Raw genomic sequence first — 24,887 nt, forward strand, 5'->3', positions numbered from 1 at the left:
TCAATCATCCGGATCCCAGTAATCAACGTCACTTGACAGATGATTTTCAATAAATCTTAGTATTAAACAATCTCTGATACGTGACTATCCACAATATCATATAGCAGAAGCTATAACAAACATAACCTAAATAATATAAACAAGTGTTAGAAAAGTTTTAATTAGGGATGATGAAATAAACAAGAAAAGTTTTAATTAACGATGATGACATAAAAATAAACATGAATAATTTTATTTTTATTTATTTTAGTAGGTTATTTTACGACGCTTTATCAACAGCTCAGGTTATTTAGCATCTGAATGAGATGAAGGTGGTAATGCCGGTGAAATGAGTCCGGGGTCCAACACCGAAAGTTACCCAGCATTTACTCATATTGGGTTGAGGGAAAACCCCGGAAAGAACCTCAACAGGTAACTTGCCCCAACCGGGAATCGAACCCGGGCCACCTGGTTTCGCGGCTAGGCATGCTAACCGTTACTCCACAGGTGTGGACTGAATAATTTTAAAAGAAACAATTATTGAAAGTACAATTTTCAAATTTTAATGTTTTAGTGGTTGGTGTTAGTGTTTTATATTGGACGTGTGCGTAAAAGAGGTGAACTCGTTGATGTACATGGTGTATTCCTCAACTTATTCAGAATTTCCGAATGGTGCTCTTCATTTATTTGTAAATAGGGTTTCAGGGAAGATATATTGATATGACCAGTGATCTTTATTAATTCTTGTTCTTGAATGCCAATGCGAGCCATATTTGAAACTGCTGTGCATCAACTGGAGTGGTTTGTTTTTGTTTTTTGTTGTTTTTTTTTTGACGTCCAGACCAGCGCAGTTTGAAAACTTGGCAAACAAAGAAACAAATGCTTGGGACGCGATAAAATTACACAAATGCTAGGGACGCGATAAAATTAAACAAATGCTAGGGACGCGATAAAATTGTGCGATAAGCAGCCATGATTGGTTGAAATACGTCCTTTCGTACCGTTTTATTGGTCAAAAGTAGTGTGACGTAGTAAAAATGTAATAGTCAACAAAAAATGTCCTAGAAGAGTACTGCTTAAGCAGTGGGCTGAAGGACACGCAACTTTATGAACTGATGGTGTCGCTATATTCTAGCCTAATTTTTTAACGGAAAAGCAATCAACAAAAGTAAATTGCTCGAAATTAAGTAAGATTTTTTTTCTTCAATTTTAACAGCGAAAATTTGTTATTTTTACTGCATGTATATCTTGGTTTTTAAGAGCATATATGCATGCATATTTTGTCCCTTTTTAGCGCATATAAATCCGTCCTCTACTTCTTGCATACACTTTCTTAACAGAAGTTGGAAATAATTAGTAAATTATTTTGCAGTTTTGTACTTAGCTTAATTTTCAGGTACCGGTAATGATCTCATAGGCTCACTAATTCTGATTATTAAAAACTAATTATAGAGCAAATTTTATGATCATGTTGGTAAATAACCGATAGGTAGGTAATAATTTATGAATATTTTGTGTAATAGACGTTTATATGCTTATCAAGTACAATATAGTTTTTAAATACATTTAAGTACATTTAAAAGATTAATGTTTTCGGCAATATTTACAATCTTCAGATGTGAACAACCTTGTTCATAGTTAGTTAGGGATCAATAAATAATATATAAATTATACAAGAATAAAATATAGTTAAAATTTAAAACTTTCATTAGATTAAAATTGATCATCATCATCATCATCATCATCATCATCCTTCACGAATTAGGCATCTGTAGACCTGTTTCGGCCCCATCTAGCAGTCTTCTTAAAGGTCTTCCTGGTCGACGATGTCCTCTAGGTTTATACTGCATCATAATTTTTGGGATTCTTGAATTTTCCATTCTCCTTACATGATCTAGCCAATTGAATTTGTATCTGCTGATTTTTTCTTCTACTGACTCTACTTCTAATTGTTCTAAAATTTCTTCATTCCTTTTTCGGTCTAAAAGAGTATATCCTGCTGTCCTCCTGAAAAATTTCATTTCCGTTGCTTTGATTCTGTTCATGTCTTTTTTCTTTAATGTCCAAATCTCGCTTCCGTATAAAAGGGAGGGTAATGCTAGTGTATTATATATTTTTATTCTTGTAGATTTTTGTACTAATTTAGCTTTTAATGTATTGTTTATTATTCCTAGAATTTGTGTAAATTTGGTAATTTTCTTGTTCAATTGATATATGACGTAAATATCAACTTGAAAACATGGTGAAAGTAGTTGTACAATTTTAGATATTTGGCTGTAATGAAATAAAAATAAATTACAAGCATAGACTACATACAAGTAGATATACATACAAAAATAAGTGGTTAAATATTTCTCACTCATATGGAATGGAATATCTGTCTTGACAGTTTTGAACAATGCCAACAATGATGATACTTGTAAATGTTTGTTCATCCCTAATTGTCCTACAAATGAGGACGAAATGAGTTAGACCTCAGTTCTGTGTCATCACATTTATGACGATATTTATGATATTTGATATACAGGATGTCCGGGAAAGACCTGATGAAAAAGAAGTGATTATATATCTGAAACTGTTACAGTTATTACCTCAATGTTTTCACAGTTAGAAAGAGAAACCCAATAAGTTTTGTTACCCAGCAGCATGTTACACGCGTGCGCATACCATTGCGATAGGAGAAAACGAGAAAAAGCTCGTTCTGCACAGCGTATATAGTCAGCCTTGCTCTCAAAGCTGGGAATGCAAGTTGTGCTGTACCAAGTAAACAGCCGAACAATGTTTACCACAGTAGAAAAAGCAGAATGCGTTTTATGACTGGCTGAATTTAAGTCAGTCAAGCGTGTACAACGTCGTTTCCAAACGGACAAGAGCTCACAGTAACAGGTAACACATACCTGGATATGCTGCGAAATTACGCTGTCCCACAACTACCACCAGAAACCGTGTTTCAACAGGATGGAGCCCCCCACACTATGCTAACCATGTGCGCGCTTTCCTCGATGACACGTTTCCTGACCGTTGAATTGGAAGAGGCGGACCTACACCATGGCCATCACGGTCGCCGGACATGACCCCACTGGATTTCTTTCTGTAGGGCTTGTGAAGGACGTGAGTTACGTGGCCGAATCTACGTGACTATAGGCATAGCCACACCGGAGATGATTTCGTGTGTGTGGCAAGAGATTGAGTATCGCCTGGACATAGTCCTGGTCACAAATGATGCTCATATAGAGGTTTAAAACTTATTGTGTTTCTCTTTGTAAGTGTGAAAACATCACGACAATAAATGCAAAAGTTCGAGAAATATAGTTATTTACTTTTCGTCAGGCCTTTCCCGGACACCCTGTATTAGTATTGTAGTTGGTGACATATTTATAGTAGTACTTTAATTTCGTGGCAGAGTTAAGGTCATAAGCTTTCTCTTCCATTCAACCAGGTTTGAATAATATACACGAAATTCGTAAATAAAATACGAAACAACACATAAGAAGATATCTTAGAGATTACATAAAATAATGTAGAAAATTACATATAATCAAAATCAGTTACATAATATAAGGGGAATATACAATTTATAAGACTTAGTGCTCGAGATAAATTCGATGTTCGCATATATTAGGGTAGAGCAATAAGAGACTTACCTATACTAATAATAAATCTGTAGCCGAAATTTTTCTGGTAATTTTCAATTTTCCAAAAATAATTGGTGCTAACATATATAATTAACCGCCCTGAAACCGAAAATCGCTTTTTTCAAATTTTTGTTTGTTACCTTTGTCTGGATGTTTGTCACCTTTTCACGCGATAATGGCTGAACCGATTTATATGAAAATTGGAATATAAATTAAGTTCGTTGTAACTTAGAATTTAGGCTATATGGCATTCAAAATATGTTATTTAAAAGGGGGGTTATAAGGGGGTTTGAATTAAATAAATCGAAATATCTCCCTTATTATTAATATTCATGAAAAATATTACGTAACAAAAGTTTCTTTAAAACTAATTTCCGATAGGTTTTTTTCTATGCAAAAGTTTGATAGGACTGATATGTAATGAGATAAATGAGTTTCAAAATTACAATAACAATGCCATCTAAGGCGGTGTAATGAATTAAAAAAAAATGACTTCGTCTATAAGGGGCCTTGGACAACAACAATCGAAAGCTATGAAATATAGCCTACAGAGGATATTTCTGTGTTTGTATGAAGTAATATCGGAAGCTAAATTAACCGATTTGTATAATTAATTATTAATTCACCATTGGGAAGTGTAGTTTCTCTAGATGGACATAATGCTATAATGTTATTACAGTAACTTCTGAGTGAATTGAGGACAGATAAGATTAAAATAGCTTCTTATGCACAGAAAACTTGATAGGCATTCGTTTCCTGTATTTCCTAAAATAATTTTTATGACTGGATCAAAATGATCGCATTTTAATTTTTTAATACAATTTAAATTAAGTAATATATTAAACGATTTATCATTCTATTAAACACGAATGTTCCCTGGATCAAACGTCCTATTTTAATTATGTAATTACTTTATATTTATTTCTAACGGGTGCAGCGGAGCGCACGGGTACGGCTAGTAAATAAATAAAATAGGAAACAACACAAAAGAAGATATCTTAGAGATTACATAAAATAAAGTAGAAAATTACATATAATCAAAAATCAGTTACACAATATAAGGAGAATATACAATTTATAAGGCATAAAGTGCTCGAGATAAACTCAATGATTGCATATATTAGGGCATACCAAAAAGAGACGTATCGCATACATAATTGAATAAGCAATGTAAACAACTTTATTACTTCATAATAATAATAATAATAATAATAATAATAATAATAATAATGATAATAATAATAATAATAATAATAATAATAATAATAATAATAATAATAATAATAGAAAATGCGCACAAGTGTGCAGAATAGTTAGTCCATACTGAGTTCTGTCACGCTTTTGGCATTCTTCTTGCAGTTCAGAACGTGGTATTTGCCACATTTTTCACCACACAGTTTGCATATGCAGTTTTCAGATACTTCATGGAACCTATCTATGGCGCACACTTTATGGTGGAATCCGTGTACCGCCAGTGTGGTAACAACGCTCCTCATTTGCTGATTAGCTCCTTCCCAGCTTCTGTCGGTCATGGCACACTGGTGGTGTAAAATTCCTCTTCTACTTTCTTCCTCTTCTGCAGGATCTCCATTAGTAGATTCTCGTAGGCCTCCGTAGTTGGCAGCAGCAGGGATTGTCGTAGGTCTTCAATCAGGTAGGGTTCTCTGTATGTGAGTCTGGATGGTGTGTATTTCGACACACCGAGCACCTTCTTTAAGTAGGTTGCCTTGACGTTCTCCCAGATTTTGAGGTCTCTCTTTTTCAGGCGCTCCCATACGTCAGTATGGGGACTATTTTTGCCTTAAATATTTTCATCGCCGTGTCAAGGGTGAGTATATGTATGAGGTTTACGTCATTCATTGCTCTAATTGCCGAGATCGCCTTTTGTTTGACGTGCATGTTGAACGTTGTTCCAGAAGTTTGGAAAGTCACCCCAAGGTACTTGTACGAGTTAACGATTTGTAACCTCCCGTCTCCAATCTGCATTATGTCTTTCTCTAATACTCGGCCACCTTTCCTGAATATCATCTGTGCTCCTTTTTCTTGGTTGATGAGGAGTCCATTTGTCTCGGCCCACTTTTGCAGATTATGTAGGCATTCCTGTACGTCTTCTGGCTTGCCGGAGGCTAATACCATATCATCTGCATATATATAAATTCTGGTGGAGTTTGCTGTGGCTTATGGTGTTTCTTATTACATCCGCGGTTGCAAGGTTGAAGAGCAGGGGGCTAAGAGGGTCTCCTTGGAGGATGCCGTTCGTCTGTGTGATAGGGGCTGATATTTCTATATTGTTATCTATTGTGATTCTGTTGTATTCTAGCATGTTTGTGATTGTGCTCGTGAGGTAGTTGTTTGGCCCTATCATTTCTGCCATTTTGTCTTTTACCATCTTCCGATCTATTAGATCGAAGGCCTTGCTATGTATGTATGTATGTATGTATGTATGTATGTATGTATGTATGTATGTATGTATGTATGTATGTATGTATGTATGTATGTATGTATGTATGTATGTATGTATGTATGTATGTATGTATGTATGTATGTATGTATGTATGTATGTATGTATGTATGTATGTATGAATGTATGTATGTATTTATGTATGTATGTATGTATGTATGTATGTATGTATGTATGTATTCACACTGCAATGGGTATATACCCGGTGGCAGTGGTAACTAATTACCAAAGCTCGGAACTTGGGGACTGGTGTCGTGTGCATGAGTAAGGTTACAGGTACAACGTACACAAAGCTCACGCTGCAAGAGCTCAGGGACAGTCGTGTGTACTAAGAAAGTGGCCACAACTAATGACAGGAAGACGGACGAAGAAACTGTTATGTCGAAGCCAATGACATTCAGAGAATTAAAGGTAAACGGTCTGTTTGAGGAAATAGAAAATACGTGTTATTTCGAATGGGTATTATAGAAGTTTGAAAATACATTTTGTTTTAAATCTAAGATACAGAATTTCGTGGAGAATTCGGAGGAGATACATTATTTTTTTCGAATGGAGAGTTTATATTTTGTAAGTTGTGCCACACACAAACTAGAGGCTGGAAACGAAATTCATTGAAAGGAATTGCAGTCCCTCAAATTGTAGAAAAATCTGTCCATAGCCATGGATCGAGACGTAGAGGGGCTTGCCCTAGTAGTGACACACTAATTGAAAACTACTGTATTTTCGAGAGAAATTTAGGATATATTTATCTTTCTCAGATACGAGATCAGCTAGAAACTGTTGAAAATCGAACAGAAAACAGTAACAGTGAAAACATTCAGTATTTTAAGTCTGCTACCGAAAAATCTTCGAATGTAGGTAGTCATGCACTGTAATAAAATGTACACAGCAGAACAGTAAATTTGATATATTTCTCATGTTTATTTTTATTATATATATGCTATGAAATTACGTGTTTCAACCTACCATAATATTATCAATATGTTGTTGCAGCCAGAAACCACTTTTGTAGCAGACCTGACAGTACCTCCGTGCTGGAAGCGGGAGTTTGTTGACATTGAACTCCGGTCGCTTAGTCACGTGCAAAGACACAAGTCCCCAAGTTCCGAGCTTTGCTAATTACACTCAATAATGACAATAATAAACTTATTAATTAAAAATATAATTAATACTAATACTAATAATTAATACTAATAATAATAACAACAACAACAACAGGGAATATACTAAATTAAATGAAACGGTCACTTAAAATAACATTTGAAATATCCTATAGTCGATGAAGACTGCATATAGTTTTCCCTTGGGGTGTCTTAGTTCATTCTGGATGTCAGCATTGAGGTTCGCAACAGCTTGTAGTGTCGATCTGCCTATCCGGAAACTCATAATGTTGAATAGATAGAGCCTAGTCGTACATCACCCTGCTGCTCAATTTAATTTCGACAAATATTTCGCGCTGAAATCATACTCATATATCTGATTCGAATCAATATATAGCGACTCCGGTAAGAATATTGCGATAATGCATAATTTACTATTCGTTTTCCTTGCCTCGTTTCGTATGTAAAGCCGACGTGCTTCGGAGATCCGTTGTGGGACTCTGAACGTGCTGTAGGATTTCTTCAAACGGCTGCCGTTGGCGGTCTGCTAGCCTGACGCGTGTGAGCGATCCTATTTCAATGTTTTACTGTGAATTATTTATGAATTAGGCAGATAACGTTGAAGTGTTGCAACTGTTACGCATATGCAAGACGCAAAGGATGTAGCTAGTCTCTATAGTGGGTTATTTCGTGGCTGATGTTGACGTTGTCGACACTTTTTCTTCTGTTTTCGTGAGTACGGAAAATAACAGGATTAAAATAGTAATATAAGTTACAAGAGCGGTATGTTGACGTTTTCACGGTCGAGGAAAAGATTGAAAAAACGAAACGTAGTTGAGCTTTTTTAATTTCCGAGAACATGAAAACAAACATACCGCTCGTGTATCGTACATTATTTTGTGCGAAGATCGTTTATTACATACCTGAAAGACGAATTTCTAATTAGTTGCAATGAAATCTCCATGTTGGTTTCTGTTTAATGACGGCAACTTCGGAACACCAAAATATCTTTCTTGCTATAAAATGTTTTCTGTGTTTACCATACTCCAGCAGGCCGTGACATACGTCTGTCTTTTTTTTCCCCCAGTCTATAAATGCGAACTTAAAACAAACGGTAAGGTTATGTAATGATTTATTTTTCATTTTAATATTTTAACAATATTATTTATCTAACATATTGCAGTAATAACATCGGCATCTGGAATCGTGTTGATTTTTTCACGGCTTCCCTAATGTTACTTGTATAAGGAATACAATAAGTTTCGTGGAGTAGTAGACTTTACTTAATTTTTGCAAATATTTAAAAACAATAATTACATTGCAATTTAGGTGAAATTGCAGTAGTAAGTTTCCAATTTATAATTATTACTATGTTAAACGTCTCTAAAAATAATATGTTAAAAGCCTAAAGCAGTAAAATGAATGTCGCGCTTAAGCGGTAAGAAGAGGGAAATTGTTATGTGTATTACGTTGGGAATACTGAATGTGGTATTTCACACTTACCGCGTATTGGTTCTGTGCGGAAAACAAGCAAATACGCACGATCTCGCAGAATAGTAATATACGTTATAAGAGCGGTATGTTGACGTTTTCATGTTCGAGGAAAAGATTGAAAAAGCGAAACGTGGTTGAGCGTTTTTAATTTCTGAGAACATGAAAACAAACATACCGCTCGTGTATCGTACATTATTTTGTGCGAAGGTCGTTTATTACATACCTGAAAGTCGAATTTCTAATTAGTTGCAATGAAATCTCCATGTTGGTTTCTGTTTAATGACGCCAACTTCGGAACACCAAAATATCTTTCTTCAACATTGTTGCTGTAAAATATTTTCTGTGTTTACTATACTCCAGCAGGCCGTGATATACGTGTCTTTTTTTTCCCCCAGTCCATAAATGCGAACTTAAAACAAACGGTAAGGTTATGTAATGATTTATTTTTCATTTTAATATTTTAACAATATTATTTATATAACATATTGCAGTAATAACATCGGCATCTGGAATCGTGTTGATTTTTTCACGGCTTCCCTAATGTTACTTGTATCAGGAATGGAATAAGTTTCGTGGAGTAGTAGACTTTACTTAATTTTTGCAAATATTTAAAAACAATAATTACATTGCAATTTAGGTGAAATTGCAGTGGTAAGTTTCCAATTTATAATTATTACTATGTTAAACGTCTCTAAAAATAATATATTAAAAGTCTAAAGCAGTAAAATGAATGTGGCGCTTAAGCGGTAAGAAGAGGGAAATTGTTATGTGTGTTACGTTGGGATGCTGCATGTGGTATTTCACACTTACCGCGTATTGGTTCTGTGCGGAAAACAAGCAAATACGCAGGATCTCGCAGAATAGTAATATGCGTTACAAGAGCGGTATGTTGACGTTTTCATGTTCGAGGAAAAGATTGAAAAAGCGAAACGTGGTGGAGCGTTTTTAATTTCCGAGAACATGAAAACAAACATACCGCTCGTGTATCGTACATTATTTTGTGCGAAGATCGTTATTACATACCTGAAAGACGAATTTCTAATTAGTTGCAATGAAATCTCCATGTTGGTTTCTGTTTAATGACGGCAACTTCGGAACACCAAAATATCTTTCTTCAACATTGTTGCTATAAAATGTTTTCTGTGTTTACTACACTCCAGCAGGCCGTGATATACGTCTGTCTTTTTTTTCCCCCAGTCTATAAATGCGAACTTAAAACAAACGGTAAGGTTATGTAATGATTTATTTTTCATTTTAATATTTTAACAATATTATTTATATAACATATTGCAGTAATAACATCGGCATGTGGAATCTCGTTGATTTTTTCACGGCTTCCTTAATGTTACTTGTATCAGGAATGCAATAAGTTTCGTGGAGTAGTAGACTTTACTTAATTTTTGCAAATATTTAAAAACAATAATTAACATTGCAATTTAGGTGAAATTGCAGTGGTAAGTTTCCAATTTATAATTATTACTATGTTAAACGTCTCTAAAAATAATATGTTAAAAGCCTAATGCAGTAAAATGAATGTCGCGCTTAAGCGGTAAGAAGAGGGAAATTGTTATGTGTGTTAGGTTGGGAATACTGAATGTGGTATTTCACACTTACCGCGTATTGTTCTGTGCGGAAAACAAGCAAATACGCACGATCTCGCACAAATGTAATTTTTCGTGCATTATTATTAGAATTATTGTAGAAAAATTATCCTATTTGAGAATTCTTGTACAATTAATTAAATTAAGTACTACCACAGTCTAGTATACACAGTCGCGAAGCTTGGGGTGATTTTTTGCATTTCTCGCGATAGTTGCTAGCCGCTTGAAGCGCTGTGTGTACTAGGAACAATAGACTGTGTCAATGCTATCGTGATCTAATACAGGCCGTAAGGCAGACCATGTGACTCTTTAACCAGATCACGAAGGGCGGCGTTTCAACCATATAAATTAATTGGAATGCATAAAAAGTAACATATATTTCTCTAAAATGTAGTGTATTTTTCATTAATAAAATTTAAAACAATGATTAGGATACACTTCAGACATACAATTCCTTGCGAGTTAACGTGTAATATTATTTTTGGTGTGAAAATTACGTTGTTCGTATGTGTAATAGACCTACCTGCCTTTATTTCGATTAAATATTGCGAAATTCTTGTACATTCATTTATTCACGATTCAATAATTTTCAGTTGCACCGCACGGATATTTAGATGTGTTGAAATTATAGGTTATGTTTACTGTCCCAGTTGCCCCTTTCTGTCTAATTTTAGTGGTCTCCAATGCACTGCCATTCATATGGAAATATTATAGGTTATGTTTACTATATCTTATATTCCAAAATTCGCAATTATACATTATAATTAAGCACAATGTCATGTATAATACTCCGCACATTCTATTTGTCTGTATTTTAATACTACAATTGAGTACTGAATTATTGTATTTATCTACTACCTAAGAGACAAACTAACACAATCGTACGTACACTAATTTCATAGGAGTGGTATGATAAATTTTCTGTCTTTATTAAGGAAGGTAGATGTGCTATATTAAAATCACAATATAAATTCTTTTTTATTAAACCTCAAAATAGCTTCCATTCTAAACTTAAAATGTTGATGCGAAAAGATTATGTTAACATGTAAAATTCTCTTCACATTAAAATAACACAGTTTTGTAATTATTTCTGCAACATATTATGCAACAAGAAGTAAACGGAACTTATGGACACATTACACTAAATAAAGCTTAGCAATGATACGCAATAAAGTTATAATATAATAATTCACTGAGCTCCATACACTGAAATAGAAAACCCGAACAAACATTACGGCCTGGTCTAGATCGTGCCGTATTTCGCATTGTTGTGAAATGCTCGTTATCGGTTGTAATAACTGAAAATGGCTAAAATATAATAATTTGAGTAATAATATGGGACAAGGAGACGTTTGTAGCACTATAAATACTAAGAAAAAGAGGTCAGAGTTATCCTTCCGAAAGATCCAGGAAGGTGAGTTTATAAAATATTATATATACTTTATGAAAATAATATATAAACCTTATGTATTTCGTATTTCAATAGTGGAAGGAAGGTGTTAAATTTTCAAGAGAACACGATATCCAAAGTACAATACATTTTATCGTCTGCTAGGGAAAGAGTCTGTGATGAGGCGATAGTAGCGATCCTGGTGGCTAGCAACTATCTATGGATGCATATTTCAACTGTCTATGTTTGCATATTTATTAAGTATTGAGCTTCGCAAATGTATATACTAAACTGTGGTACTACTGTCAACTATATAGCATTACACAGGCCTGCGATGAAAATATTTTTTGAAAATTTTAGCTGTCCCTTACGTATTATTTTGTGCTAAAACGGGTAATTGCACTTAAAATGCCAAATCACGCACCTTTTTTCAAATTGAAATTAATGTTTATATGGTATACAAAATGGGGATCTGACAGTTTACAGCAGCCGTGGCGAAAATGTGACTCGCGAGCACATTGTGGCTCGCAATGATAGCTATGCATTTCTCTTGCTTTCTACCTCTCCCAACCCCCACCCTCTCACTCACTGGAGTCAAACTCCGTTCTATTTGTATTTGTCTCTGACCTGCGCAATGTCTCTCTCGAAACCATGTACCTCTACAAAAACGAAAGTTCCAAGTAGGATGGAAGGACGCATTTTTTTGCTGTCAATATGATGAGAATATTAAATGTATGATTTGTTCACAAGTATTACGAGGAAAACGGTTGTATAACATAAGACGGCATTATACTACATGTCACTCATGAAAAATTAAACGTTTGTGTTATTATTATTATTATTATTATTATTATTATTATTATTATTATAATTATCATTATTATTATCTCTGTACGTCGATCCTTTTTCCAGCAGATGTACGAATAATGCGGTTAGATCTTGAATTTAAACTCACAGATTTACAATGTGATGTTAAATGAAAGCTAGATGTAAGGACTTGACAAATGTTGAACTTTACAAATCGTTGCCAAAAAATAAATATTTGAAGCTTCGTTCTTTCGCATGGTCTGTTGAAGCCATGTTCGCTACAAATTACGTTTGTGAAAAATTATTTTGAACAATGAAAATAGTAAAACCAAATTTAGATCACGACTGACAGACAAATACCTTCGTTATCAACTACGACTGGCAGTTAGTGACACAATTCCTGATTTTGTAACTATGTCGCAGAGACATTCTGAAGACAATTAATTTCAGGTTGTGATATTGTTCAATTATTGTTCATTTCTTTCTTCTTGTACGTACTAAACATTAGTTTGTAGCCTTGTACTGTATAAAATTATATTTAAGTGCTTGACGTAAGGAAAATGAAAATCCGTTAATAAGTCAGACAGTTGCTTCACTTCCCCTTCGTGTGTCCACCTCCCTCCATTGGTGCTGTGCACGTTGCAGGTTACACAGTGGCTCGCCGCACGATCACATTTTCGCCATGGCTGGTTTACAGTATTCATATGACAGCGTTCGTAATACACGTTCACAGCACAATCTGTTGCTATCAATACCACGTCATCAGACATCTCTGTACTCAAGTTCTTTCTCAATAGTCATGGCCCGCTCATGGAATTCGCTGCCGCTGGAAATCAGGGGTAGTCTTAGTCCTCAGTTGTTTAAAATTAGGTTGTTTAGAAATATTTTAAATGCACAGAACTAGTTTTTAGGTATAATTTTTATTTATTTATTTATTATTATTATTATTATTATTATTATTATTATTTTACACAGTCATTAGTTTATTTTTCCATTAACACTAATATCTAGGTAATTGTCATTGTCTCAATGTAACACGTGCTGTGCTGATCATACTAATTGTACTATTCCTTTAGTTGTGAGATTATATTCATATGTATTAATTCTTTTTTTTTTTCTTTTAACTTAATGCTTGTATACTACAATGTATTTTTCTGTTTGTGATTATGTATTCAGTCTCTTTTTTTATTACATAGCCTATATATATTTTTTTTAATATTATTGTTATTTCAAAGTTAATACTGATTGTGTATATGTATTCAATCTCTCTTTTTTTACTTAATTATGTTTATTATTATTTTTAAGTTCATATTTGTATACCGGTATGTATTTTTTCTGTATGTGATTTGATCCTGGTTGAGTGGAAGAGAAGGCCTGATGGCCTTAACTCTGCCAGGGAAAATAAAACTATTATTATTAATATTAATATTATTATTATTATTATTATTATTATTATTATTATTATTATTATTATTATTATTATTATTATTGTAAGAATAAGAAATGAAGCTGTGTTGGAAAGAGTTGGTGAAGAAAGAAAGATGCTGTAACTGATCAGGAAGAGGAAAAGGAATTAGTTTGGTCACTGGCTGAGAAAAAAAACTGCCTACTGGAAGACGCACTGGAAGGAATGGTGAATGGGAGGAGAGTTCGAAGCATAAAAAGATATCAGATGATGAACGCGTTTAATAGCCTAAATATGGATCATATGAGGAGACAAAGAGGAAGACAGAAAATAGGAAAGATTGGAGAATGCTAGGTTCTCAGTGAAAGACCTGCCCTTGGGCAGAACACTGTATGTACGTTAGTCGTTCGTACGTACGTATGTATGTATGTATGTATGTATGTATGTATGTATGTATGTATGTATGTATGTATGTATTTTTTTTAATAGTTGAACGGCATGTCCCATTACAATAAAGTAATACTATATGCCTCGCTACCTGTGTGTTTACAATATAACACATTATGTCTCGTTTCTGTCACTCTCCAGGCGTGTGTAGGTCTGTTATTCTGTTGTGAAAATTTGAGTCTTTCATTATATCTATTGCCTACTCTTATCTATCCTAGATTAAATTATCCTACGTTTACTCGTCTAAATTTATAACATTGACATAGTTTGTGAATGTATGCGCATGTCCTTGCATTATTTTAAGCTTTGTGAAAGTCCACTCGCCAGTTTTCCTTAACATTTCCCGCTGGAACGCTAGTCTTTCTTTGTCCAATTTCGGGCACTCGAAAAGGAGGTGGTCGACGGTCTGTTCCTCTCCTCCACACGCACACGACGGGTTGTCCCTCAGCTTGAATCTGTATAAGTAAGCACCGGTATTTCCATGTCCAGTTAGAAGAGTTGTGACCTTTCCATTCAGTGGAATGTTAACGCGTAACCTCTCTTTTACACTGGGGAAAAACGATTTTGTCACTGCACCATTTATCGTGTTTTGCCACTCACTTTCCCGCTTAACCACACTTTCTTCTTGAAGTTCCCGCATGATGTCGCTGATTGGTATCCTGTCGAAGCTCACTGGTAACTCGTTGTTGCTTGCTGCCTGCTTTGCCAAGTGGTCGGCCAGCTCGTTCCAAAGTGTGCCTTGACCCATGCGAAGTGAATAGTCCAGTTTAATGTTTCCAGCTTTCTTATCTGTCTTCTAATTTGTTCTATCAAGTGGTGATGGTTATTGCAATTTCGTAACGAATCGAGTGTGATTCTGCTGTCGGTATGAATGGCTGCTGATTTTCGAACATCTTGCAGTTGTTGGAGTACTTCGAGCTTTGAGAATGGCGTACTGTTCCGCTTGGTTGTTCGAGCACCGCCTGTGGAGTTTATATTGCAGCTGTTGGACTAATTCTTGATCAATGAATATGGCGACACTTGAGCCAACTCCCGAGTCTCCCTTGCTGTAGATATCTACTTTGTAAGATTGATGACTTGATTTTTCTTTAATCAGGATTTTATCTGCTGGATGCGGCCATGTTGTGTAATGCTCTACTGTGTCAATTTTAATTCCCTCCTGGATCCTTTTCGTGCTTTCATATGCTGTCGCCAGCTTCTGAATTTCTATACCTATGGGTGTGTTTTTTGTTAGGATGCATAGTGCTTCGGATGACGTAGTTCGAAAGGCCTTTGCTATTTTTATATTAATGAGTCTCTGGACTCTTTGTAGTTTCAGTTTGTTGTGTCTTCTGTTGTATGTATGTATGTATGTATGTATGTATGTATGTATGTATGTATGTATGTATGTATGTATGTATGTATGTATGTATGTATGTATGTATGTATGTATGTATGTATGTATGTATGTATGTATGTATGTATGTATGTCTGTATGTATATGAAGTCTATATACAACGGCATACTCCACCACAGTTCCTACAGTACTACATGCCTTGGTTTACATTTGACAATACGAATATATCTATATACAATATTAACATGTCATGAATAGGCCTTCCTTGCTTACATTTAACGTTATATACTCACTAATCCTGAGCTATCTAGTTATTGCTCCTATTTACATTTCATTGAAATATACTGTTCATTCATTATAACATTGACTTAGCCTAACAAGTTATGGTTCTTATTTGCACTTACTTAAATTATAATTGTTCGTTACTCATCCTAACAAGATGTGATTCCCATTTATACTTATAACACTGACTAATCCTGACAAGTTGTGATTAACATTTACACTCATTTAAGGGGAGAGGATGGTATTTTTTTTTAACTTCTTTCCTATTTGGTGTAAAATATTACTTTTTTTTATGTAGAGAGCTCATAGCTGTGGCAACTTAACCAAATAAAAATATTTTGAAAAAAAAAATTATTTGGGGGTCCAAATATGAAAAAATATATCCAATGCAGGATTGTGCTAAAACCGATATATCTAAACCATTTTTAAAGATAGATTCAAACAGTTTTTTTGCAATATATTTGCAAAAGCATGTTCTACAAACTGTCTAACAGAATTTTGATATTAGTCCCTACGTTTGTAAAATAAACAATTACAATTTAATAACAATTTTCTGATTTCCTTTCTTGCAAACAAACGGACGTATTTTTAAAATGAAATCAATTAACAAAATTCTGTTATAGAGAAAAGTTTCCTAATAGTCTAAAGAATGTGTATTCTAAATGTCATGCATGTATCTTTAATAGTTCAGAAATTATATCCATTTTTGTCTGGCAATGTAGCAAAAAAAAATGAAGTTACTGGAAACCGATAAAAGTGGGTGTGTGATTTAAAAATCCATAGCGCAGGAAGTTTAAAAATGACGTCTCAACATCCGATAAGAGCACAAATACCCACAAAATGTTATGCAATGCATTCCACATATATCAAAGGGTATTTTAAAGAAGAAAAATTTTTTTTTCGAAAATTTAATTTACCGTAAACAACAATAAAAGTGGGCGAATGATTTAAAAATCCATAACGCAGGAAGTTTAAAAATGGCGACTCAACATCTGATAAGGGCACAAATACCCACAAAATGTTATGCTATGCATTCCACACATATCACAGAGTATTTTAAGGACTTTTTTTTAATTTACTCATTTTTCACCAAAAAATACCATCCTCTCCCCTTAAATAATATACTGTTCATTACAATCCTCTTACGTTATTTATATTTACACTTACATCACTGATTCTAACAAGTTGTGATTCCTATTTTATGTCTTTGTTATGTCTTTTTATTGTAGTTTTCCTAGGTCTATACTATTCGCAAATTTGATTAATTGTTTTGTATACTTATTAGCTAATTTGTCTTTGTCTATGGGCCACCTTTCACCACTCCTATGTATAAAATTTGCTAGAGTTTTTCTTTCATTTTTAAATTTGATGCAGTCATATATGATGCAGTCGACGGTATGATCACATATCACCGTCCTTCGCAAGTCTCTCGTGGCTCCGACTTAAAGAACGTAGAACTTTACACTCTTTGTCTTTACTCTTTCGAATTCTGCACACTTCAACACCAAATTACCTTCCGTCTCGTTTCTCTTATCTATACTCTAACCACGACGTAAATACCAGATCACTTATCTGTGGCACGCTAAGTATACCTCTTCATAGAACATCTTGTTATTCATCATCTTTTACAATATCCACCTCGCGTCAATGGAATTCCTTGTCACAAAGTATTAGGGGCTGCAAGACAACAAACACCTTTAAGAACAGCTTAAAAGATAACCTTATTAGCATTTCACTCCAATCATACTGACTTAAACTATCACTGACTACGTTGTTACTTTTTTCTTTAGACATCATCCTGATTGTGCTGTATTTTAATTGTCTCGTAATAATCTCTTTCTATTACCTAATATTATTTGAAATATATTAACATTCTATGTATTTTAGTTTAATTCTGCTACACAGTTTATTTCAGTGTTTAATTAATAGTTCATAGTATTTTGTTGTTTAATTTGTAAATAACTTTTGTATACATGTAACTCTCATCTAAATCAAATTGTTGGATTCTTTGTAAGTTCATGCATATGTATATACACTTTTTGCTGGTTGAGTGGAAGAGAAGGTCTTACGGCCTTAACTCTGCCAGCTAAAATAAATCATTATTATTATTATTATTTTTATTATATATTGCATGGTCCACTGTTTGTTCGCCTACACCGCATACACACATAGCACTGTCCTTGATTTTGAAGCGATGGAAATAGGCATTCATATTCCCGTGTCCAGTCACAAGCGTTGTCAAGTTGGAAGACATCGGTAACTTCTTCTTTAATCGGACGCTGACCTTCGGGAAGAATGATTTCGTCAAATTTCCTTTGGTGGTTGACTCCCATTCCCTTTCCCATATTTCCTCGCTTATGGTCGCCAGTTGTTTCTTCATGGCACCTATTGGAATCCTGTCGTAACTCGTCTGCAGATCGCCGTCTCTCGCTGCTTGATGTATGTATGTATGTATGTATGTATGTATGTATGTATGTATGTATGTATGTATGTATGTATGTATGTATGTATGTATGTATGTATGTATGTATGTATGTATGTATGTATGTATTTTTTTATCAGCATGCTCCATTACATTGGAGTAATACTACATGCTTTACATAAAATATTACAATAATTAGTTACATAATTTATGAGAACAAGATATTTACAATTTTGATTGCGATCTTGAAATTCTTATAGATACAAGTGTTGCCTAATTGTACTTCTTCTATTTTAGGTTACCATCATTGTTAATATTATTTATAATTTCAATTCTGTTACATTTTGCCAAATTCTATGGATTTTATAAAATTTCTGAAGCTTTTGAGGTATGCTGTTGTGAACTGATCAAAAGGTGGAGGCCAGGTTTGACCTGTGCGTATTATACTAGCTCGTAGGATTCTTCTTTCTTTTGTCAATGTGGCACATCTTAATATTATATGGTTGACTGTCTGTTCTTCTTTTAGTCTGCAAGGGCACGTTGGAGTTGGAATAATCTTGAATCTGTGAAGGTACGATCTTGTGAAGCCGTGACCTGTCACAATAGAAGTAAATTCTGCCCCGACAGGTAAATTTATCTTCAATCTATCTTTAATTGATGGGAAGAATGATTTCGTTATTGCGCCCTTAGTTGAGATAGTCCACTGCTCTTGCCATTTTCTTAAGGTCTTTTCTCTCTCTTCTGTTACTATGGTATCTCTCGGTATTTTGTATTTTGACATGTATGTATGTATGTATGTATGTATGTATGTATGTATGTATGTATGTATGTATGTATGTATGTATGTATGTATGTATGTATGTATGTATGTATGTATGTATGTATGTATGTAGGTATGTACATTTACTGAACTAAAACTCAGTTCTTTTCTCATTTTTTTCTCTGTCACGTACCATTTTCCTACCTTTTTATTTCCCACATTAATACCGTCTGAAATCAAGCGTATGCAACCAACTACCCTACTGAGTTCAACTCGCCTAACTGTTCCGATTTCCCCGCACATGGCAGCGTTGAAGCTTGGTACATCAATAATGTTGCTGCGTAACTTGAGTCCAACGAAGCTGTGCAGCTGGTAAAATCATTACAACGAAACGTGATCGATGAAATCATATTCACCAGACGCGATAGAGGGGAAAGCATATTCATATCTCGAATACCTTCAATTACAAACGATTACACATTTGAGATCAAACCCCTATAATTCCCTGTCACAGTCTGTTTCGCAATGATGATCAACAAATCACAAGGTCAGACACTTCGGACTGTATGTAGCTTGCTCCATAGTGAGTGACTGCAAGGATCCACGTTTTTATCTGTTCTCCATAAGGAAAAATACAAGGAGATAATATTATTTTTACTAATCTAATATCTAATCTGCTGTCAAAAAATCTGAAAGTTAGAATTTGTAAAACAGTTATATTACCCGTTGTTCTGTATGGTTGTGAAACTTGGACTCTCACTTTGACAGAGGAACAGAGATTAAGAGTTTTTGAGAATAAGGGTCTTAGGAAAATATTTGGGGCTAAGAGGGATGAAGTTACAGGAGAATGAAGAAAGTTACACAACGCAGAACTGCACGCATTGTATTCTTCACCTGACATAATTAGGAATATTAAATCCAGACGTTTGAGATGGGCAGGGCATTTAGCACGTATGGGCGAATCCAGAAATGCATATAGAATGTTAATTGGAAGGCTGGAGAGAAAAATACCTTTGTGGAGGCCGAGACATAGATGGGAGGATACCTATTAAAATGGAGTTGAGGGAGGTGGGATATGATGGTAGGGACTGGATTAATCTTGCTCAGGATAGGGACCAATGGCGGGCTTATGTGAGGACGGCAATGAACCTCCGAGTTTCTTCAAAGCCATAAGCAAGTAAGAGTGAAACATTTTCACTACAGTGTATCTTTATTAGTGATCATTTCGTTTAGGCATATATTATATATTTGGAAATATCCTTTGTATAAAGTTCACTTTAAGAAGTTCTACATGTTTTTTTTTTTTTTTTCATTTAATCTCTTGAGTAATTTGGACATGTAGATAAATGTTAATATTAAGATAACCAGCTTGAACATAGCGACGTGATATATTTTGTAGTGGGGGGGGGGAAGCTGTGCGATATTGACATTGCATTCCTGCACTACAAATGTTTCGGAGGAGGATGGTTGGCGGCTTCGTAATGTCTTTCTTGACCTTAAACTGTTGCGTCAACTCGGAAGAGAAGTTCGGTCCATCTTCATCAATCAACACTTTCCAACTCGCCCACGAGGCTGAGCTTTTTAAAAATAATATCTTTCTCTATAGGAGGTTTCAAAATAGTTTTTACAACTAAGTACAAGTGTATGTGAATTTCTAAGGAATAATATTGAGGTAGAAGGCCGATGTACGGAAAAAAAATGAAATCCTTGAATAATACTGTCATTGAATGATTTTTTTATTACAATTCATATTGAATAGTTCAGATAAATCTTTGTCAATATTCAAATAATTACTTGTTTAATTTCCGTCAATGATATATCACAGCGGTAGCGAAAATGTAATCTTGCGCCGAGCCACTGTGTAACCTGCAACGTGCATAGCACCTATGGAGGGAGGCGGACACCCGAAGGGGAAGTGAAGCAACTGTCTGACTTATTAACAGATTTTCATTTTCCTTACGTCAAGCACTTAAAAATAATTTTATACAGTAAGCTTACAAGGCTACAAACTAATGTTTAGTACGTACAAGAACAAAGAAATGAACAATAAATGAACAATATCACAACCTAAAATTAACTGTCTTCAGAATGTCTCTGCGACAAAGTTTCAAAATCAGGAATTATGTCACTTACTGCCAGTCATAGTTGATCACGGAGGTATCTGTCTGTCAGTCGTGATCTAAATTTAGTTTTTACTATTTTAATTGTTGAAAATAATTTTTCACAAACGCAAGTTGTAGCGAACATGGTTTTTCAACAGAGCAAGCGAAAGAACGAAGTTTCGGATATTTATTTTTTGGCAAAGATTTGAAAGTTCAACATTTGTCAAGTCCTTCATCTAGCTTTCATTTGACATCACATAGTAAATCAGTGAGTTCAAATTGAAGAGCTAACCGCATTATTCGTACATCTGCTGGAAAAGGGTCGACGTACAGAGATGATGATGATGATGATAATGATGATGATAACAGTAACATAACCTTTTAATGTTTCATCAGTACCATGTAGTATAATGCCGTTTTATGTCATACAACCGTTTTCCTCGTAATACTTGTGAACAAATCATACATTAAATATTCTCATCATATTGACAGCAAAAAAATGCGTCCTCCCATCCTACTTGGAACTTTCGTACATGGTTTCGAGAGAGACATATGCCACTCGCAGGTCAGAGACAAATACAAATGGAACGGAGTTTGACTCCAGTGAATGAGAGGGTGGGGGTTGGCGGAGGTTAGAAGCAAGCGAAATGCACAGCTATCACTGCGAGCCACAATGTCTCGCGAGTCACGTTCTCGCCACGGCTGAAATATCATATTGATATCACAAAGTGAAGTCTCATGTTATACATATTACTGTTTTCGCCATGCTTTGTGGCATCATCAGATGCTTTTGATCTTTCCAGTAATTGACTTCATGTATACAATGTCTTAGATTTTATGTAGTAATATAAGGGTATGAGATCACCAAGCTAAAATCTCTTAATATAATGTGACTTAAAAGCTTAGATAGAAAAGTTAGAGGATTTTAAAATAATGATTTATATTTCAAAATTCCAATGTATTCTATCTCTCAGATTTCCCTTTGGTAGTCTACCGTCATGTACTGTGTCACAGAATATGTGACAGTGGCACAGTGTCCAACGCGGTATGTACAGACGTGCACTCATTATGAATGATAAAGTGGCCGGGATCCGACGGGATGAGCGTCGTCTTGAATCACTAAGTGATTACTTACGCATATCATATTATGATGTACCGAAGTATATATAATATTTCCATGCAAGAATTTTGCGTTATCATATGATAAAATATGGATAGAACAGAGGAAGGTTCTCTCCGACACCGGAACCCGAACCCGGATTTTCAGCTCTACGTGCTGACGCTTTATCTAGCAAGCCACACCAAATTCCAGTATCGATGCCAGATAGATAGAATTTAAACTGAGAGGATTCGATCCGGCATCGGAATTGGGTTCCGGTGTGCCTTAGTGGATAAAGCGTCAGAACGTAGAGCTGAAAACTCGGGTTCGTGTCCCAGTGCCGGAGAGAATTTTTCTCTGTTCTATCAAGCCTTCATAATATATAATTAATTCAAGCTATTTATAGATACCACAATAGTTTTTTTTCTGTATTTCAGGCGGTAGACAGACTTGGAAACTTAAAACTTCCTAAAAGGTGGGACACAATATCTCCGGGTGACGGTATCCATGGTAATGAAATGCTTATTTTGTTCGTATCTATATATAATTTGAACTGGTAATGGAAATTACGGGAAAACGGCTGAACAGATTTTAATTCATGACCCGTTATTTTGAAGCTTGGCATCCAAGGATTTTCAGAAAAATAGTAACTTTTACTGAAGCGTTAGTTTTCCTACATAATTTTCCTATTTTCCAAAGTCCATCTTTCGTCAGTTTTGAGAACTAATTGCATTTCAGCACGGCCGACTTGATGCTCCCTTCGCTTCTAAGGAGAAGCGAAGCGAGTATCAAGTCAGCTGTGATTTCAGAATAAAACAAAACACACTACAGTAAACTATAGGTTATTACACGAAGGCCATGACCTGCAGAATTTCTGACATATTTAGAGTTCAAATTCAATTGCTTATTAAAAACTTCAAGACTTACTAAAAATAACTTACAGGTCTGATTCTGCGGTGTGTAATTTTCTGAGTACAGCTGTGTATTGGATATTAAAATCTACAAACCATGAGGTAGTTTGACATTATTACCATTAGAAATGGAATATTATTATAGTTAATACCAAATGTTTATATAATATAAAACTACAAAACTTGCGTAAGGTAATAATATTGTTATTAAAAATAAAATATCTTATAGTTATTAATCAAATGAGGTTGGGTATTTTTCATATACTTAATGGCGGTGTGGTGTAGATACTTATTCCTAAGGAAAGACGGTATTACTTACTGATAAAATAAGACGCCTACAAAATGTTGTAGTCTCCCGATCATTTCAACAAGATCTCTTAGCAGGATAAAATTATTTTACCCACTACATTTCAAGCTCTACATGCTGCAGCTATACCAAGATGCTATGTCCATTGTTCAAAAGCATAGCAAACCTGACATTTTTTTAACTTTCACCTACAATCCACAATTGCTTTACTCCTACATGAAAAACCTACTGATCATCCTGGCATTGTTACTTGCGTTTTCGTGTTTAAACTTAAAAACTGAAGGTGGATAGGTTCAAGAAAGAGTATTTGGCATAAAAAAATCATTCAGATGGAGTATGTTTCATTATTATGAAAGCAAATAAATAGCTTTGAAATGTCTGGTATTTTTCATTGAAAATAAATCTGAAAAATTTTTAGGCTGGACCATGCCGAAATGTAGTACTTATACACCTGGTAGCAGCCCTTTAATGGACCTCATTAAAGTACACTTATTCATTAAAGTTCAGGTGTTCCACCAATCAGAAAATACCATTGTAGCAATATGAAAGCGCAAGTATCGATGATTCTGGGATATGCCACGGAGGCTGGAAATCCAGTACTGTCGTAGAAGGTTATGTTGAAGAATCGATCCAAAATGAAATTGAAATCTCAAATGCAATATTAAACTCAGTCGAAAAAAACAACACACAAATTAACATCAATTCACCGTCATCTTCCAGCCTTTCACAAAGCACATTCCCGCAAATTCATTTCACCAATTGCACAATAATCACCTATATTTGAAATAAAGTCAGTTAAGTTACTATAATAATTAGCGTTAATTGTAAATAATATTCAAATAAATTCAATTTGTCATCTCGTTTTTCAATGTCTAATTCAATTTCATGGTTATACAAAGATTAATGTTTATTTTACTCTCTAGATTGTATGAAGGTCAATGTCGACATTAGTTTCTCGGAAAAAATCAATACTTTCGAGTCTGCGCACATCTCACAATTTACGAGGTATTGTACAAGGTCAGTTGCGCTCCTCAGTCAGATAAGAATAACATGAATACTTATGAATAATTTCAAGTTAGAAATATGGTCGAGCATAAAAAGTCGTATGAAACTTGGCTATAATGGTAATTAAGACGCTCGTATGAAAATTATGAAACTCGCTCGCGCTCGTTTCATAAACATACTCGCGTCTTAATTACTACCATTATAGGCTCGTTGCATAATGTAACTATTATTTCAACGTCTAATGAACTTATTCACAGCTTTGAATAGTAGCTTTGAAAGATGTGACAGAAAGAAACTAAACTTAAATTTGATTCCGAAACAGATTTTTTTAACCTTGCTGAAGT

This window comes from Periplaneta americana, chromosome 11 (genome assembly GCF_040183065.1).
Source record: "Periplaneta americana isolate PAMFEO1 chromosome 11, P.americana_PAMFEO1_priV1, whole genome shotgun sequence".
Lineage (NCBI taxonomy): Eukaryota > Metazoa > Arthropoda > Insecta > Blattodea > Blattidae > Periplaneta > Periplaneta americana.